Source organism: Amphiura filiformis, chromosome 10, assembly GCF_039555335.1.
Source record: "Amphiura filiformis chromosome 10, Afil_fr2py, whole genome shotgun sequence".
NCBI lineage: Eukaryota > Metazoa > Echinodermata > Ophiuroidea > Amphilepidida > Amphiuridae > Amphiura > Amphiura filiformis.
Genome location: NC_092637.1, coordinates 21,314,467 through 21,335,438, shown reverse-complemented (window position 1 = coordinate 21,335,438; position 20,972 = coordinate 21,314,467). Strand labels below are relative to the sequence as shown.

The window sequence follows — 20,972 nt, the reverse complement described above, 5'->3', positions numbered from 1 at the left end:
AAATGTAAATGTTGCTCTGGTGGTGATAAGTCAGCATTATTCTAGATTGTTGTAAACGAGAGGTTGACGAAGGGATCTCAATAAAATCAATAAATAATAAGAGTTTGAAAGAACAATCAGTTGTAAAGTCTTATGTTTCAGGAACATGCAAATAGATATAATTATTGTATTCAACATCTGTTCGGAAAAAACTTGCTTAATCAAATATGATATTACGGAAAATATGACTGTGTTAGATCTTATACTTCGCTTATTGTTTATACCATTTACCTAGAGACGCGACTATAATACCTAGGTACCAGTATTGTGTATACTACTCAGGGATTGTTGGCTCCGCCGATATTTTTGTCATCATGCCATATATTTATTTTATTATTCATTTTAATTTGTTGAACGATTTTTACTGTATTACAGCTCGCTAATTTCTATAACAACATACGAATGATAACGGATTATTGAATATTCAGTATTTGAAGAAACCCAGCTAAAGAAAGTACTTGCACTCGGCCAGACTTCAGGCAGTGGCGGCGCTACGGGTGCAAGGGAGGCATCCCCAATATTAATGTCCCCCCCCACACACGCAAAAGCCCTAAAATTACGTACATTTCCACTTTTTTGTGACAACTTTGTGCAAAATTTGTCGACTTTGCCCCCCCTGAAATTCTCTTTTCCCCAAAAGCCCCCCCTGGAAAAAAAATTCCTGGTACAGCCACTGACATCAGGATTGACTTAAACTGAAAACTCTGTATCAGATGAGCATTAATAAATACTGACTTGAATATAGTCTCATTCATTTTTAATTGTTTATTAACTGGATGAAATTTGAACAGGTCTCTCATTGTACTTGAGAAGCAAAAATAACTCTAGCTTGCAAATAAATGAAGGTTGGTATATAAAATTTATTTGATATTTACTTTAAGTTCTGTTGATTTCACCACTGTGTTGTATAGGATACTGTATCCGGAATGACTACTTTAAAGGAGTATTATGTGATCCTATCAACCTCTTTTAGAATATTCTTCATTGGATATTCACGAAAAAAGATTGTTCGGATGATTCCAATTTTGCATTCGCGAGTTATGCATGAGTATGTGCATTAGACTGCTCCATAGACCAATGTGTTGTAATTTCGTCTTGCTAAACAAAACGTAATGCAAATTTGATTATATTTTTGCCAAGCGAATGAATCTGCAAAAATAGCCAGAGCTTTCTTTTGGAATAAAAATCTCAATATTTTGTGAGAAAAGTGGGGGATGAGGCTGCATTTGGATCACGAAATGTCCCTTAAGATGGTAATGAACTTACGATACCAAGTCTCATTCTCATCTGCAGGCCGAATGGTCCAGCTCCGGTGAAACACTGTTTACATTTGGACGGAGTTAGTGACGTCACGGGGTTGCCGATGCATTTTAATTGCTCAGGTTTTGGAAAGATTATGAAGATGTGCCTATGAGACGTGATGTATATCGTTGCTGGGCAGGAAAAACCTCCTGTGTGTCTTTGGCCCCTGAATATTTAAAGCAATATCTCCTATGTAACCTGTTTGCAGTTTTGCTATAAATATGTCCAGGGGTCAAAGACACATTATGAGGTTTTTCCTGCCCAACGACGATAGTACTAATACGAAAATAGCAACCATAATATTATGCATTTACTATGTCTAGCTGGATGATCGACAACATTCAGAACTAGGGTCAGAAATTGTGGCTCTGTTATAGATCGAGTTACAGTTTAACCGACTTTAAGTCCCATTTCGCTCGCTTTCGTGCGGTATTATTTTATTCCACGATTATTTTTTACTCAAAACATTGTACACTTTAAAGATAATGTAATTCTCTGTTTGTTAGACATCTAAAACTAGGATGCGTTTTCATTGACATTTTAAATTATGTTTAGATTGTAAAGTAGGTATAATTAAGTAGGTTTCATGTGGTATTCATTTGTACTACGATGGGTGTTTCTCTTAGTATTGTACAATTTAAATAAAATGTATTTTTGTTTGTTAGACATCCAAAAGAAGAATGTATTTTATTGGATTTGTAAATTTTATGCGGGTAGGTGTAATTAAGTAGGTGTTTTTGATTTAATTCTTTGGGTTCCAGTTGTAAAAGAAAGGGCAAGAGATAAAACAAAATAAAAACATGAACTAGTCTAAGAACTAGAAGAACATGAAAAATACTTGCTTCAAGAATCCAATTAGCTCTGTTATAATACAACATGAATGATCATGAGGTGTTATTGAGGACAGCGTCTGAGACTAACATCTTTAAGTGAGTTTTTAAACTGGCTCAAAGACCAGGCAGTAGTTTCCTGCGCAGGCAACATAGACCTGTGTAGCTCTTCTGAATTTGGCAGACATGGTGTATTTATAAGAGGTCGGGGGAAACTCTACCTTTACACACATAATCTACGTCTATAATCTGATGCGATCAAGCAAAATCAGTCGGAACTCGGAAATATTGATTTTGAGATAGAGCCAAAGAAAGAAAATATTTCCATTTGTTTCCTCTTTAAAATTACTCATATCTTTGGAACTGGAAGTTCAATTTCAATGGGGTTTTCTTTAAAATCCAGCTTTGTAAATGTTTTTTAATATGCTATAAGAAACTGAAAATTTAATATTTCCGAGTTCAAACTGTTTTGCTTGCTCGCATCACAATTATTATAATTTTCGACCGGGCGAAAATGTGATATTAATTATACAAACTACCTTCATTTTAATTACAGTTAATGAAAACATACCACTAATTGTATATCCATTGATAATAATATAATCATATACATTATTACTCTAAACCAAGAAATAATGGTCTATTAATGATGGTCTATTTGAAATAGAGCATTGCATTGTGCTGCCTGGTCAGGAAATGTTTCCTTGCCTGGCAGTCAGACCGGACTGTTTATTGAATGGTTAGAGCCATCCCGACTGCTTCACTGCAGTGCAAATCCCGCCATTGTAAACACTATATGGAAGACATTTTCGAAATAGCTAAAATACAATGTGGTTGATGTAACTACTGCAAACAAAGGCATCGCATCGTGGTATAGCAAGATGAATTGTGTGTTACTTCAAGAATATACTATTGATTTTTATAATGGTGATTATAGCTGACAGCCATTTTGAAATGTAAATATGGCTGCCAAATTGGTACATCATCTTCTTCAGGTTACGGCTCAACACCCCAGGTAGAGAAAAGCTAGTCGGTACATATGCCTACTTGAAAGCATAATATTAATGGTGCTATGGGTGCAAATGATGTTGGTTATTTTAAAAGTTCTGTCACTTTAAGTTTCAAGTTACAATACGTGCATAGTTAAACTCAATAAGCCAACATATACCAAATGGCGGCCATTTTGAAATTCACTCTTGCTGCCGATTTGGTTTGTATGCCTACCTCTATAAATTTGAATGGGAATATTGGTGCAAAGGATATTGGCTATATATAGCCTTAAGTTTCTCCTTACAATTATGTGCATGATTTGACTTCATAAGCCAAAATACCAAAATGGCGGTCATTTTGAAATTCATTATGGCTGTCAAATTGAACCATCTGAATACCACTATATAGAGATTCATTACTACATCCAGTAATGTACTTCTGAACAAGGTTGTCACCAGTGGAACCCACAATAACGAGTGAAAAACTGATGAAATCAGTAGATTAATGGGTATTTTCCAGCTTTTGGCGGCCATTTTGATTACGTCACATTTGGACCCTTCTCCCAAGTTCAATTTTTCTAAACTTTTGATATGTTATTTGTTAGACCTTATACTGCAAGAAAATACCAAAAAACCTTCTGTTGCAATTTTTTTGGGACATGTGGTAACTTTACTCTACGACTAACATTTTATGGAAAATAAAAACAAATCAATTTTTAAAGAAATGTTATAATATGGCTTTAACTTGCCCAATGGGCCAATGCTTTGGCTTGCAACTGACGAACAACTTGCTTGGATCATTCCGTTTCGTTCAAAATGCACTTCAGTGAGATGTTTACCGTTTTTTTTGTTAATGAACACATCCGGGTCAAAAACAGGATAACAAATTGAGACATAAATTACTGACAATTCTTAAAGGAAAAAAAGACCCAGACATTTTAGAATCGTTCTTCTTAAATACACACCGAAGTGTAGTGTTTGTATTAATATTCAAACGTCAGTCCAGTTCCTGCCATCTTTTCCTGAATATGCGCATCTATGACCTCATTCTGAGCAACTGTAAAATGGGTCCTCCAATCTCCGACTATACCTGTTGGGAGATAAATATATAGGCCTAGAAATACCCATCATTGACTATGTAGGGGCATGTAGAGGCTGATTTTGCATCGCATTACATCCAAGGACCTGATCAACATACTGACACAACGCGGACCGGTCCGAGCTGGATGTGGCATTAAACACGGATCCTGACTCGAAAATACTTCTTGAAACCTTGAAACGCCCCATGTCCTACAACCAATATCCCCTCCTCCACGGTCACCCCCTCCCCCCTCCTCGAGCCTTTATTACATCCCAAAATGTTCATATTTTACGCCTTTACGTCTTATATAAACAATGCTGTTTTGTTAATAATCTGTCCAAAAGAAGCTATTCATAAAAGTCATATAAATTACCCACCTTTTCTCAAAAAGACTCAGTAGTTTTTTCTTCTTCTTTTTTATGTTGTCTGTTGATTTGTTCTTTTTCTGTGATTGAACTACGCGTAGTTGATCAATAAGTATGTTTGGATTTGCCATAGGATTCTTCTCCATGTTAGCAAATGTACAATGATCAACAATATTGTCAATGACTTCATCAGAAAATGTGTACCCTAAGAAAATTCAGACTTCCGCGTTTGTATAGTCCTAAAATATATCTATGTACTGAGGCGAGCACACGTAGGAGTGTGGGTATGTAGGGGTGTGTGAGTGTATGTAGGTTGTTTGGGGGGGTGTTGGGTGTGTGTGAGGGGGTTATGTCACCACAGAGGGAAATATTCAGTTTGTACTAATCTGCGAGAATATTTGCCACATGTGTTTGGAATAAAGCTTAATTTTGATATTGTACGCTTTTACATCTTATATAAACAATGCTGTTTTGTTAATAAGCTGTCCACAAAAAAAGAAGCTGTTCATAAAAGTTGTATAAATTACCCACCTTTTCTCAAAAAAGACTCATTTGGTTTTTCTTCTACTTTTATGTTGTCTGTTGATTTGTTCTTTTTCTGTGCTAGAACTACGCGTAGTTGGTCAATAAGTATGTTTGGATTTGCCATAGGATTCTTCTTCATGTTAGCAAATGTACAATGATCTACAATATTGTCGATGACGTCATCAGAAAATGTGTACCCTAAGAAAGTCGCGATCGTAATAACAACACTCTTCAGATCCTAAAACAGTAGATGAATAAATGTCAATATTATCGAAGATATCTAAACATGTAAATGTGAATATCGGGCTATGTGAATATCTTAATTTTGAACTGTTAACTGTCTATAATATAATGCGATCAAGCAAAATCAGTCGGAACTCGGAGAAATTGATTTTGAGGTATAGCCAATCAGGAAATATTATTTCCTTTTGTTTCCTGTAGTTTTGCGCATATCTTTGGAACTGCTTGTTTTGATTTCAATGGGGTTTTCTGTAAATGCAGCGTTGTAAATGTTTTTTACTATCCTATAAGTAACTGAAAATTTGATATTCCGAGTTCCGACTGATTTCGCTTGATCGCATCACATATGGTGTACACAAAATCAGGGTGAATAATTGGTTATTTTGTACCTTGAATACCAATCAGAAAAAAAACCCACATCAATTATCGGCCTTTGAAACATTGCCGATGAAAAATGTCGTATTATTTACTAGTACCATGATTGAATCCATGGAATTTGGCTGATAATTAAACTCATTTTATATATGATTTATTTTGATATGAGAATTACGAAATCATACCCGGATCATATCTTCGTACTTCAAGAAGAGAATGTTTGGTTCGTGTCGTCTGCTCCAAAAGTAGAGGTAATGATCCCACCAAGGACCACTATAAACTGTAATATTATGAACATGTTGGGTTAGGGACTAAGGGTTAAGGATAATATAAGGGTTATATATATATGTAAAGCAAAGCCTCGCCCATATCGGCTGGATTAGCGACCCGTCTTACCACTCAGCCTTCGTGGGCTAGTGGTTAGGACATGTGCATGGTACGCATGAGGTCCCCGGTTCGAGTCCGGGCGAAGGTTTTTGCTTTACGTTCTTCGTGGGTTTTTCTCTATTCTTGTTCAGTGTATATATATATATATATATATAATATATAGTTAATCAAAACAGCTGAAGATAGTGCTCGATACTATTAGATAGTAGAGCGTGTAATAAAATACATAAAACAACGTAATTATGTTATAACAGCATGATTTATTACTCGGAGTTTCACGCCTAAAACGGCGATCATCAGATAAATAGCTGAACACTGAACTGTAACTCCAAAACAAAACAAATAAATTCACAGCGTTGAAAGCGTACGCGTCTTCACTAGAAAAGCATGACAGCTCGCGCATGGTTAAAAACGAATGTCACAGTATACGCACGCATGTTTAGCGAAAAACGCGATGGGCGCAGCAACTACGCATGCAATGAAGTGCGTAATTATTTCTTTTCATACACGCACGCACGCAATTTTGAAATGCTAAAAACAAATGTACGCATGTTTAGCGAAAAACGCAATAGGCGCAGCATATACGCATGTAATGAAGCGCGCAAATTATTTCTTTAAAATGCGGAAGGCGCAGTAGGCGTAGCAACTACGCAAGTAATGAAGTGCGCAATTTATTTTTTCTTTGCGCGGCTTGGTGGTTTCCGACCGTGTCGGCATTTTGAGATGAGTTCGGTTTTATTATTGAGGGTGTTAGCCCCTTTCGCACGCAGTATTTCTAATTTCTCTTCAATGCATAGGTTGCATTGTCCTGAGTCACGTCTGTGTGTGTTTGATTCTTTCAAGATTTCCCAGTAGATAGAGTAGTTGCTTCCTTTTCTTTTAAGTTGCCATACATATTTTGAGAGTTCTGTTTCCTTCTCATATTTGTCATGTTTGAATGATTTGGTGTGGTTGTTGAACCTCTGTTTAAAGGTTCCGCCTGAAAGTCCTATATAAGATTTAGATTCTGTGTTCGAAGTTACACTGGCTTTATATACTAAAGCACTAGTCATGCACTTTCCACGGAGGGGACAGGTTTCTTTGACTCTACAGTTGCAACTTTTTGTTGATGGCACTCAAACATAGAACAGGAAACGATAATGCATGCTAGAAAGTCCCTCCTCTTCGATAACAAAGGCAATCCATGGGTGAAGAGGGACGCAAACAACGCATTTGATGTCACAATGGGGGGATTTGACGGAGCAGAAGTTTGTGAACTAGTAGGCCTCTTCATCTTACAAACATTACAAATGAAACTCAATGCAACTAGTATCGGGCTCTACAGGGACGACGGTCTTGCAGTACTAAAAAACCTTTCAGGAAGTCAAGCAGACAGAACAAGAAAACAGCTCATAAAGACCTTCCAATCATTTGGACTAAAGATAACTGTTCAAACCAACATGAAATCAGTCAACTTCCTAGATGTTAACCTTAACCTCGACACCGGTATACATCAAGCCTACAGAAAACCCAACGACCATCCAGTCTACATCAATACCCAATCCAACCATCCACCTCACGTCATCAACCACATCCCTATCGCCATCGGGAAAAGAATCTCCACACTTTCGTCCAACCACGACGTCTTCAAGAAAGCCGCCCCCACATACGACGAAGCTCTGAAATCAAGTGGTCACGCTGAGTCCATTCAATACACCACCAAGGAGAATGATACGAGACCATCAGCAAAGAAGAAAAGACGCCGCACCAGAAAAGTCACCTGGTTTAACCCTCCGTACAACAAAGCCGTGAAATCAAATGTAGGGAGTACGTTCATCAAGCTTCTGGCCAAGCACTTCCCGCGTGGACACAAACTCAACAAAATATTTAACAGGAACACGGTGAAAATCAGCTACAGTTGTATGGAGAATATGAAATCAATCATCAAATCTCACAACTCACAAATCACCAAAAAAGCCAACCAAGTGCCATCAACAAAAACAGTACAACACTACAACTGTAGAGTCAAAGAAACCTGTCCCCTCCGTGGAAAGTGCATGACTAGTGCTTTAGTATATAAAGCCAGTGTAACTTCGAATACAGAATCTAAATCTTATATAGGACTTTCAGGCGGAACCTTTAAACAGAGGTTCAACAACCACACCAAATCATTCAAACATGACAAATATGAGAAGGAAACAGAACTCTCAAAATATGTATGGCAACTTAAAAGAAAAGGAAGCAACTACTCTATCTACTGGGAAATCTTGAAAGAATCAAACACACACAGACGTGACTCAGGACAATGCAACCTATGCATTGAAGAGAAATTAGAAATACTGCGTGCGAAAGGGCCTAACACCCTCAATAATAAAACCGAACTCATCTCAAAATGCCGACACGGTCGGAAACCACCAAGCCGCGCAAAGAAAAAATAAATTGCGCACTTCATTACTTGCGTAGTTGCTACGCCTACTGCGCCTTCCGCATTTTAAAGAAATAATTTGCGCGCTTCATTACATGCGTATATGCTGCGCCTATTGCGTTTTTCGCTAAACATGCGTACATTTGTTTTTAGCATTTCAAAATTGCGTGCGTGCGTGTATGAAAAGAAATAATTACGCACTTCATTGCATGCGTAGTTGCTGCGCCCATCGCGTTTTTCGCTAAACATGCGTGCGTATATACTGTGTCATTCGTTTTTAAACATGCGCGAGCTGTCATGCTTTTCTAGTGAAGACGCGTACGCTTTCAACGCTGTGAATTTATTTGTTTTGTTTTGGAGTTACAGTTCAGTGTTCAGCTATTTATCTGATGATCGCCGTTTTAGGCGTGAAACTCCGAGTAATAAATCATGCTGTTATAACATAATTACGTTGTTTTATGTATTTTATATATATATATACATACATATTTCTTTACGAACGTTAAAAAATCTTTTAAAACCTCAGAATATTGCGTTAAGGGAGGTCTAATGAGCGTGAACCTGGTTTGGATGCAGAGGGAGTGTGCCTGTAACAGACACAGCCACCAGAAAAGGACCAGCTCAGATCGCGCGCCAAATAAGTTTGCAGTCCAGAAATTTCATTTTTTCTCAGCCTTGCAAAAAATAGGCAGAGGTGGGAATCGAACCCGAGACCTCGGTGTTGTAAAACCTACTGCGTTACCACTAAGCCAACTGACAATCAGCTATGAGAAGTTTGATAGTAATCCTTGATATTGCTTAATAGAATAAATCAATACTGATAGGTCTATTTATCTAATGTACGATGCTATTCAAATTGGCCTATAAACTAGGAATATAATGTGAAATGACTATCAATCGATCAATCAATCAAGTTGTCAAGTTATCAACAATCAATAATAAACCGACGTAGGCCTCTCATGGAATATTACTAACTAGGCCTACTAACTAATATACCAAATAAATAAAATAAATAAATAAGTCAGTAAATAAATAAATAGGCATAGGCCTAAATAAATAAATAAATACATAATGCAGAATGCAGTTAGTATTTTAGTTGCAAAATTCCAAACATTCTATTCACACATTCTATTATAATTTTCTGCTAAACACGCAAAGGACCTGTGCCTTTAATATGTCCGCACCTAATCAATAATGAGTCTTTCACCATGCTCACACACCATGTTAAACTATTGTATCCCTGCAAGTATTATCTACTGACCAAGTCCTAACAATGAAATGGATGCTATAACGTACCCAATCAAGCGAACATATCAAGGTCATATCAGGGCGTTATACAAAGAATGGTCAAAGGTCAACGTTTCCAAAGAAGTATAGTAATAGATGTAGACACAAGCTTTCGTGCGGGAAACATAAACACATAGTCGTCAGTCGTGTGGTTTTTATGAGATTTGATACGGCGCTGAAGTCTATTGGCTGTCCCAAAATCAGTACCAGACCCGGTTTCCAGACAGCAATGTGTGTGTTGTTACAAGGAATGCAAACTCATTTTATCAATGAGTGAACCACATAGAGGAATACGACATCTATCGTGAGCCAGTCTGCATTCTGTTGCCTGCAAAAGCCGACGATCAGGTAAAAATTCTAAAAGCAGCGTGACTAGATATTTGCGTTAATTTCATGATACGTGTAAAACGCATTGCAGTCATAAAATATATAATATTAGTAAATCACCCAATCGAATGTTTATGTAGGTATGTGGAAAAGAACTGCAATAACAATAACAAACTCTGTGCCCAAAGAGTTGTCTTTGGCATGTCGCTTTTTTGAAATATCACCAAAAATATCAAATTTTGGAAAAACGCCCCAAAATTTAAAACAAACACGAACCTTCCAAAATAAATATATATTAGCACTCGGCGGCCCAGTCACTACCTGCCGCTGTGATTTGGGGTAACTCGTTGCTCTCCCTCTCCAGATACCGGTACTTCAAGGTCGCTCATACCCCAGCCCTTAATGCACTCCGCAACTTGTGGCATATATTAGGACCAGTTGAAGGCCCATTTAGTGATCCCAGCGAAAAAAAAAAACATAAATGAATAAATAAATAAATAAATAAATAAATAAATAAATAAATAAATAAATAAATAAATAAATAAATAAATAAATAAATAAATAAATATTTAAATTAAACAAATAAATAAATACATAAATGAACAGCAGTATGGACAAAGTTGAAGCCCCATTCAAATACATGTAGCTAATTTCTAGAGAAATTCTAATTTCATGTAAAGTGTATTATTTTGTTTTATAATACATGGCTTTCGGCTTAACCACTAGCAGGCTATGTTAGAATATCTATGACATAAACAAAGGTGCCAAAATATGAATTTTGATGATTTTTGGCCATGCGTTTTGAGTTGGGCCAGTAAATAGGTGGAGTTGTTACATGCGCGCGACATTTTAGGGTTCATCTTTTTAATTTTCTCAGTTAATATGCAGCCTATGTAGTTAAATTTGGTGTCAAATTAAAGCTTGTGATGAGACCAATACAGTAAACCTTATAAAAGTTGTAAAAAGTTATTAACATTTGAATAATTTGCATCTAATTAGCATAATGTGCGGGGTGGAGGAGGATCAGGAGGAGGAGGATCAGGAGGAGCAAATTTAATAAAAGTGACCCCCAGGGGTCATAATTATGATGCAAGAGGTTCATTTCTTTTTTCACATTTTTACAATTCACTTTAAACTGCATACTATAACACCATACAATCATATTCCAGGTAATTTAATTTGCTTTGAGAAGCAATTTTGCATATTTTATTTTCCGTTCGGGTTACACATTGAAGTCAATGGGAAAATATGCCTTGAAAGAGGCTGGCGCAAAATCATTTTAATTTTATTGAACCCTATGATGTTATATATGTATTTAAAGCTCTGACTGAGAGGAATTCAAATATGGAACTTTTAAATATGTGGGGTGAAGCTAACTTTTTTTTTTTTTTTTTCAAATTTTACATTTTTCCCCTAAAATATTTGGTATTTTCAGTTTCATAACTCCTTAGTGTTACAACCTATGTCATTTTAAATTGCATTTTTGGATTTCTTGGTTCATTTGCAGCCAGAAAATGTATACTCTCATATATGTTGGGTATAATATGTGAAAGATATTCATATCTAAACGAAAAACATGCGATTTTCATCTCGCGAAAACATGTAACGCATTACCGGCCCAACTCAAAACGCATGGCCTTTTACTATTTTCTGGATGAGCAAATCACTGAATGAACCTATCTCTAGAACTACTGAGCCATATTTTGCACCCACCTATAACCGTCATGTACGGTAAGTAAGAAGTCCATATCCATTGTACAGGAGGGAAATGAAAATCATCGATTTTACTCTAGAAACCTATATGGTGGGCATCACCCTCCCCGGGCCATCTGGTAATAGGTCTGTCACACTACGACGGACTGGATCAACGTACATCACCGAATACAAAAATATTTTATTCGGTGGAAAAATCACCAGTCCGGCAGAAGATTCGGTGGGATTTTGGGTCCGATTCCCGTTCGTCGCTCTATGCGTTGTGGCCGCTAATAATCCTGCAGGCGTCTTATATCCGATCGTTCAACGTCCGACAAATGACCGGATTTGGGGGGCCGATTCCCGTTCGTTTCTCTATGCGTTGTGGCCGCTAATAATCCTGCAGGCGTCTTATTTTCGATCGTTCAACGTCCGTCAAATGACCGGATTTGGGGGTCAACGTCCGACAAATGTCAGGATTTGGGGGTCCGATTCCCGTTCGTCTCTCTATGCGTTGTGGCCGCTAATAATCCTGCAGGCGTTTTATATTCAATCGTTCAACGTCCGACAAATGACCGGCGAATCCGTCGCATGTGGCACCAACAGGGACGTCCACCCTATCAGAAAAATGGGGGAGGAGAGGGTGTTTGAGAGGGTTTTTGACCCCTTAGAGGCAGTGACGTAGCAAGCACTTTTTCAGAGGGTGAACAAAGTGGGGAAAGACAACTTTTAAGGGGGTAAATTTTGACGAAAATGGTCAAATATTGGCTAATAAGTACAAAAGGGCTACAAATCTGATATCAGGGCAACCAGCGTCCGGGGGCAATAGAGGTAAGAAACCTTTGGACAATGAAGGCCCAATTGAAGCCATTTGTCATTTTTTGGATCAATTTTAGCACTATTATTGGGTATTATTTTAGTTTGAAACAGGTGCAAATTGGTGAAACGAAAGCCTAATTGAAGCCATTAAAATGTTTTCACCATTATTGTATAATATAAACAATTGTTTTAAAAATAACACGTGGATGTCCATAGCAGAAGCAAAAAGGAAGACTTGTCCATTTTTGAAAATGAAGGTCCAATTGAAGCCATTTGCATGGGGACTGTAGGGCCTATTTACATTATTAGGCCTAGGCCTAAATTTAGTTTTAAAAATGGAAAATTTGGAAAATTGTTTTTAGTGCATCATTTTTACACTATTATTGCCTTAAACAAAAAACAAAGAAGGCCCGATTTGAATTTACAAAATTTAAAATGTTACACTGATCCACTGACACTTAGATATAAGACTTCAGACTCGTAATTTCAGGTAAATCATGCATGGATTGATATGTTAAAGTCAGGAATAGACCTATAAGTCCGTCTTAAATACTGACTTTGGTGACAAAATATCACGGGCCCTGCATATGGACTGGCCGGCAGTAATTTTCACAGGCTTTTGGGCCAAGGAACCACATTTAAGCACTGTCTATAATAATCACAGGCCTATACTTAGGCTTACTAGTACTACTATCCTGGGCCTACTCAATAACGTATACAATTTAACCTTTTCCATGTTTTCTTCTTTCTTTTTCTTGTCAATCACTAAAACTGGTAGGAATTTGATATTGCGTCCTCTACCCTTCAGAAAGTGCCCCTCCCTCAATACTACTTACATGCATAGGCCTACTACTAAATTACGTGCAATTTAACTTTTTCTCTTCTCTTCTCTCTTCAATTTTTCTCACTTTCGTTTCTTTTTTCTCTCCCCCCTTTTTTCTACTTGTCAGTCACTAAAGTACTGGGGAAATATGATATTGCGTCACACACCCTTCAGAAAGTACCCCCCCCCCCATGATCGATGCACATGTTCGCCATAGGCCTACATCCGGCACAAGCGCCTGCGAAACCTTGCAAACACCCGCGGTATATAAACGAAAGAATAACGAACAAACCCAGGGTATATATACAGAACAGTACGAACACACATCGGACAACGTCCGAACATGTGTATGCGCCACACTCCGTCGCAAGGTGAGCATGCACAAAACTTGAAACGTATCGTCGACGGACTAAACAAACATCACCTAACACGAAACGCATTTGGCAGATAATAACAGGACATATGAAGAACATAAAACACTTTTCTGCAGGCGACAGCGGCCTGGCTATGAAAGCCAATAATGTTGCCGTGCCCTAAGCATTTCCAAAAATTATGTCAGTACCTAAACGTCAGAGCGGTGCCGCTCACGAGTTGACTTGAATTCAACACTTATGCTGGTTTCATACTTTCCTGCCACTTGCCGCTTTGCCGCTCTGAAGAGGATTTTGCTTCACTGCGCAGTCTCACCAGAAACAATAGCGGTAAACCTCCACCGCTTTGCCTAAGCGGCAGCATCGCTGGGAGTTAGTTGAATTCAAGTCAACTCGGAGCAGTGACGCTCTGACGTATGTGAACAAAAATACGAAATAAGAAAAGTACAAGCGGCAAGATGAAGCGTCACACCGCTCAGCGGCAAGCGGCAGAAAGTATGAAACCAGCATTAGCGATGCTGCCGCTTGGACAAAGCGGTGGAATGATCGATATATCGGCTTGCCGCTGGTCACTGCTAGCGTTTCTTGTGCGACTGAATCAAAATTGTCGTCAAAGCGCCAAACGGCAGGAAGTATGAGACCAGCATAAAAGATCCACACACATACGTTTTCCGGAGAGAAAATCATCAAGATATTCATTCCAAGATGAGTAACTGTGCATCGAAGGTACCGTATTGTGGAAATAAAAGTACGACACGGCCAAATCCTTGGGGTTCCTAGCGACATAGACTATTCTAGACTTCTTCTTCATGATGTCAGGTGGCAGTAGATGCCCTGGTAGGTGAGATTTGATGGTACGAGGGGACTTCATCTTGTCTACTATTTCATGGGTTTCGGGGACCTTTATGTCCTGCATGTAGATTATACATAAACAGTTAAAGTGTACATATACTTTTTGTGCGCAGTATATAATCCACCCCTTGTATTAAACTGACCCCCAAAAGGTGATGTTATCGATTTAGTTGTAGTGAAAGCAGTGTTTGTCATGATGATTGTTATCCGTGCTCGATATAGGGGCGGTTTATAGCAATATGTCACGAAAAATATGTCAATTATGATGATGATGATGATGATGATGATGATGATGCAGCAGCACCTTCATCATCATCATCAATTCCATCAATTTCATCACCATCATCATCATCACCATCACTGTTATCATCATCACCAGAAGCAGCACCACCACCATCATCATCAACACCATAAATATCATCATCATCACCATCATCATCTCCATCATCATCATCATCACCATCATCACCATCATCATTATCATCATAATCATAATCATCATCATCATCATCATCATCATCATTATCATCATCATCATCATCATCATCAACATCAAAACCATCATCATCAGCACCATCATCATTATCATCATCATCATCATCATCATCATCATCATTATCATCATCATCAATTTATCACCACTGTTATCATCATCATCAATTTATCACCATCACTGCTGCCGTCATTTACCTCAGTAGATGTTAACACATGGGCTTCCATAAATGGTACACGGAACATCGTATTCGTCAATTTGATAAATCCCCATCATTGCATATTGCTGACATGATTTCTTGGGTCCATGTTGTTCCTGTACAAATAAAATGAGCGGACCTCTGAATCAGATGACTTCCTTCTGGGACATATTAATACTGGTGCGGATTAAAGCCCTACTCTTTTCGAAACGAACTATATTCGGCAACTGTTGCGGAAGATGGGGGCCAAAGCAAACAACCGCGATGACGGCTCTTTCTCTCTGAGTCACTTATATGGTTCACTGCTGAAACAGGTTTTGATAACGAGGAGTTAGATTGCATCCAAACAAGGCGGGAAATGCAATGGACCAGATCACTTGTGATCACGCCATCAGCCAAGTCAGTGAGTAAATATTTATTGCATTTGACCAACAAACTCTAACTAACTCATATAATCACTTTTATCTGTGTGCTCTGGGTTCCAAGCACTGAAAGTAATGGCGATTTTTTTTTCCTTTCATGTTTCCTTTGGTTGATGTTTGCTTTCGATATTGTTTTTACAAAACCCCACCTTAAACATGACTATAGTCATATGATATTCAAAATAAGCCAAAAACGGTATTACCTGCTTTTGGATACGTGATAATAAATGCATCATCAGGTCTAGCTTGCCATGTTTTCATTGCTTCTAATGTCGATGGTGGGACGAGATGGGTTGGAAACAGAATGCCTTCTGAATCGTAATAGTCATTGTTTGAAAAAAAGCTTATCCCGTTTTCCTCAATGAGAATTTTAACTGGAAAATAAAAGTGAAGGATGAAACAAAAGTTGCAACAATCTCATTCGAATTACGGCGATAATACACATTCTCCATATTTTGAAGGATGTATTCTGATGAGCCGTAAATATATTTCTTAGATGTTCGTAGACATAAGCAGAGTATTTAACCGAGTCTGGCATCCTCCTCAGGTCAAGCTTTATTAGGTAAACAGTAAGCAAAATAATTTAGCTCTGATTTAAGACCTTATTTGTTAAAATTTGGTGAGAATTAAAGAAACGGTGATCCAAAACCTAATGAAGATACGAAATAAAAAGTTGCACTTTTGTGTTCTAGTCAATGAAAGCACGGCGCTAGTTTTAACGTGCTAATTAATGGAAGCACGGCGCTAGTTCTCTTGTTCGCGAACGCTTTGTGTACTGGTGTACAAATCAATAGGGCATGCAATGTGGCAAACTGCAACTTTTAAATTTGCATCTTCCTTGGTTTTTTGGATCGCCGTGTCCCTATTTCTTGGACAATGTCAACGAATGAGATCTTAAATTTGAGCTAAAAGATGCAGCGATTGGCTGTTGGTTCCAATTATGACATATCTGCCTTTGCTTAATATTATACAGTGTAACGTAACTGGTACCTTAAATAGTTGGCTTACTGTATGTCACATAGGGTTTAAATTACAAAGCACCAGGGTTAAAGCTGATTAATACTGGTGTACATCCAAATCATGAATGTGTATCGGCAAAGCAGTTTATTCTTTATTTGTTGATCAAATCCCGGAAAGGCATGCAGATTCAGGAAAGGCAGGCAACGGGCTGCTTTATATCTCAAGATAGGACATACAAGAGGGGGCTGTTGCAACCGCCAATATGTTTCTAAGTACTGTTGTTGTGACGGCAATTTGTGTTTGCATAATTGAATATGATTATGCTGATTTCATACTTTCCTACCCCTTGCCGCTTTGCCACTCTGAAGATAATTTTACTTCCGAAGCCGAAGTTTGCTGTGGCGGAGCGGTGCCGCTCTGACGTATGAGAACAAAATATGAGTATGGAGCGGAGCTGACTGGCATGCGTGGTTTTCAGAGTCATGCCGCTGCCGCTCAGCGGTGTGCCGCTCCGCTTGAAGACAATTGCAAGCGGCATGATGAAGCGTCACGCGGCTCTGCGGCAAGCGGTAGAAAGTATGGAACCAGTATATATGTGCATCGAGTGCACGCCGTATGGGGGGCATCTGTGTATCAATTGTGCGCCATGGGGAGTTGTGTTGCTCATGTTTAGATAATTGAATCGACTCTCACAGTGTTCCAATCATCTCCTCCACTGATATGTTTTGCGTAAGCCAGCTCATGACGGGGAATGAATTTACTATTTGACATGTAGAGCACGTCAATTATCAAATTCAAAGATTTTTACCGGATTTTCTTTTCAAATTTTTACTACAATTCAAAAGTCACATCCCTTAGAAATATACCCCAAAAGCAAAATTTAAATTATAAATTGTACTGTAGAAACATACTACTGGTGGCTTCTTCCCACCTTTATCCGCATTTGACGGTCGGCATTAGGTGATGTGTTTAAATGTGTATCACTAAAGAAATGATTAAAATGATGGATCATCGAGTAGCAATAAGTCGTGTGAGTGTGCAAGCGTTTTAGCAACGGGGGTAGATTTGTTAGAAAAAACACAAAACAAAATCGAAATAACCATACTGATTAATAGAGGTTATCCGTGTTCTATAAGTTGCATATCCTAACAGCGACTGCTATACCTTGTTTAGGACTTTCAAAAGAAGTACCTGGATGTGCAACCATGACTGCTTCAAAATAGCCCGCCAAAGTCATGCATTGAATTGGTTTCAATGAGGAATACTAAGGGAATCAGCGCCTTCTGTTAGAAGTCACGCATGAGTAAAGTGGATAACCTCTATAATATTAAAAGGACAGCATCTTAGCATAATTATATGAGTGAAATAATTGCACCTACCTATTTCTTTCCCTAGTACTTCTTCCATAGTGCGTGCTGCTTCGCTAACAGTTAATAGAAATACGTTAATATATATATAGTTTGTTATTTCAAAAGTTAAGTCTAACTTGACATCTTGTTCATTTGTGTGGCAGATTTAATGTGACCTGAATATGATATTATAACGATATTATATAAAACTATTTGAATGTCCAAAGTACGATAAGGTAAATATGATAACCTAATATGCAATGGTGCACAATGTAAATAAATCTGACGGGACAACCGTATAATAAGTTAATTTATTTGCTTGTTTACTACCTATTTCAACGATTATTCCGTTGGATATCAGATCAAGACTAAAGAATTTGAGGAATAAAGAATGAAGGAACATCATTAAAAACAATAAATATTGCGCGACAAAACGCCACAACAGAAGCTATATTTCATCGGCAACCTGCTTGTTTCCCGTAGTTCAGCTTTAGTAATGTATTTCTTCTATGCCACAATATATTCCTCAAATTGCTGATAATTGACGAATCTCGATTAAAGAACATGCCATTTCCACTAACCATGCTAACTAAAAAATTAAGCGGTAAAATTTCCTCATTGCTGATAATTGACGAATCTCGATTAAAGAACATATCCATTTCCACTAACTTGAGAATTTAACGGTAAAATTTCCTCATTGCTGATAATTGACGAATCTCGATTAAAGAACATACCATTTCCAGTAATTTAAGATTTTATCGGTAAAATTTCCTCGTACCATCTAATCTCACTTACCTTAACAACAGCTATTGCCACCTGGTATCATGAAGAAGAAGTCTAGAGTTGTCTATGTTGCAAGAAAACCAAATGGTGCGTGTTTTTTTAAAACCATTTTCATAACAGTATTTCTGCCCTGATAATTTCGAGTATTTCGATAATTTAATTAACAGTTAAGGATGTGAGAACAAATTACTTTGGTCCTGTTTGTAGCTAATTCGAATATTATTTTAATTCTAATATTTTTGTGACACATCAGTTACGTCAAAAGATATTAAAGAAATAAAGAAGTAACCATAACAATATATACCATACAACAAATTGCATGGTATTTAACCCTCATCCAACGAATAGTGGGATTAAACCAAACCGCCACAAGGCTTTTCAATCGGCATAACAATACGCGCGGGTTTACGCCAAACACTTAAGCTAATCGCAGATCCATCCTAAAATTGGTATAGTAAAAAAATAAGGTTGAAATTTCGCCGATGATAGCACTCTTATTTGTAGCAGCAGAGTAGAGCTGATTGATCTTTTTAAGGGCATCAAAGAGGCCAGCGAAGAAAAACACCTTCTCCTGAACACAAAGCAGACAAATCTTTTTATGTCATATTCAAAGTGTTTGGGGATCATCTTGACCCTTAAATCCAAGATGGCTACCAGCGCCATATTGAAAAACATGAAAATCGATATATCATGAAGGGGATAGGCTATAATGTGTCGTTTTCAACTATTTTTGGCATGCAAAACCATTTAAGATCATATTCAAAGAGTTTGGGGTCACCTTGACACATTGTTTGTTATTATAGCCTATCCACTTCATGATATATCGATTTTCATAGTTTTCAATATGGCGCTGGCGGCCATCTTGGATTTAGGGGTCAAGATGACCCCCAAACACTTTGAATATGACAAAAAAAGAGTTGGCATGCGAAAAATAGTGGAAAACGACACATTGTTTGTCAGTATAGCGTATCCACTTCATGGTATATAGATTTTCATGTTTTTGTCAATATGGCGCTGACGACCATCTTGGATTAAGGAGTCAAGGTGACCCCAAACTCTTTGAATATGATCTTAAACGGTTTTGCATACCAAAAATAGTTGAAAACGACACATTGTTTGTTATTATAGCCTATCCACTTCATGATATATCGATTTTCATGTTTTTCAATATGGAGCCATCTTGGATTTAGGGGTCAAGATGACCTCTAAACACTTTGAATATTATCTTAAAATATTTGCCATGCCAAAAATAGTTGAAATCGGCACATTATTTGTCATTATAGCCTATCCAGGTCATGGTATATAGATTTTCACGTTTTTCAATATGTCGCCGGCGGCCATTTTGAAAAATGAGCTATAAATAGATTTTCCCGCCATTTTTGGGAGGGACATAGGAGCCATTGTTTCTTAAAATATGTCCATCTAGTCCAATCCACAGAGAAACAAAGGTATCCTATGAATGAAAATGATTCTACTATTCAGTATATGACTTGATAATACAGGGTGAGTAAAAAAAAAGTGCAATAGAGCAAAGAATCGATATTTATGTAAGAACCAAGTTAAACTTTTCCATTATTGAAAGTTTCTATAAATGCCACACTCAATAGTCACCTTCTGTGAAAAAATGAAGTGACTCGCTTCTACCGATTAATTTTTACGAGTCCTTTTGCTGCGATACCCAATTTCATTATTTGTCCACGAGGTACCATGTATTTTGAATGGGAGCACACAATGCACGATAAATGCACCAGCTCTGAAACTGACTTTAACTTAAATAAGGTTGATTTTTGCGTTATTTTTATTTCTTTTTTTCTGTTCAAACAAACTTTCGAACATTACTTTAAGTCCTTCATACCTCACTGGACTCCAACTCCAGTTTTTTTAATCCCAATATGTCCAACTTATTAGATGCTTTGTAATTCACGCCACTTCAATTTGCGCGTATTTCATTTCGACATTTGAAAAACCCGCCTACAAATTTATATGGTTTTGATAGAGAATAAACATCTTTAAAATAAAGGGAAAATGAAAATAACAACAAATAATGTTTCTTCTCCT

General features: G+C 37.6%; 1 pseudogene; it reads right to left on the bottom strand.

The window, feature by feature from the left end:
* Positions 1-3,914: 3,914 nt before the first annotated feature.
* LOC140161732 (sulfotransferase 1C4-like) lies at positions 3,915-18,189 on the bottom strand (annotated as a pseudogene).
* Between the last annotated feature and the right edge of the window lie 2,783 nt (positions 18,190-20,972).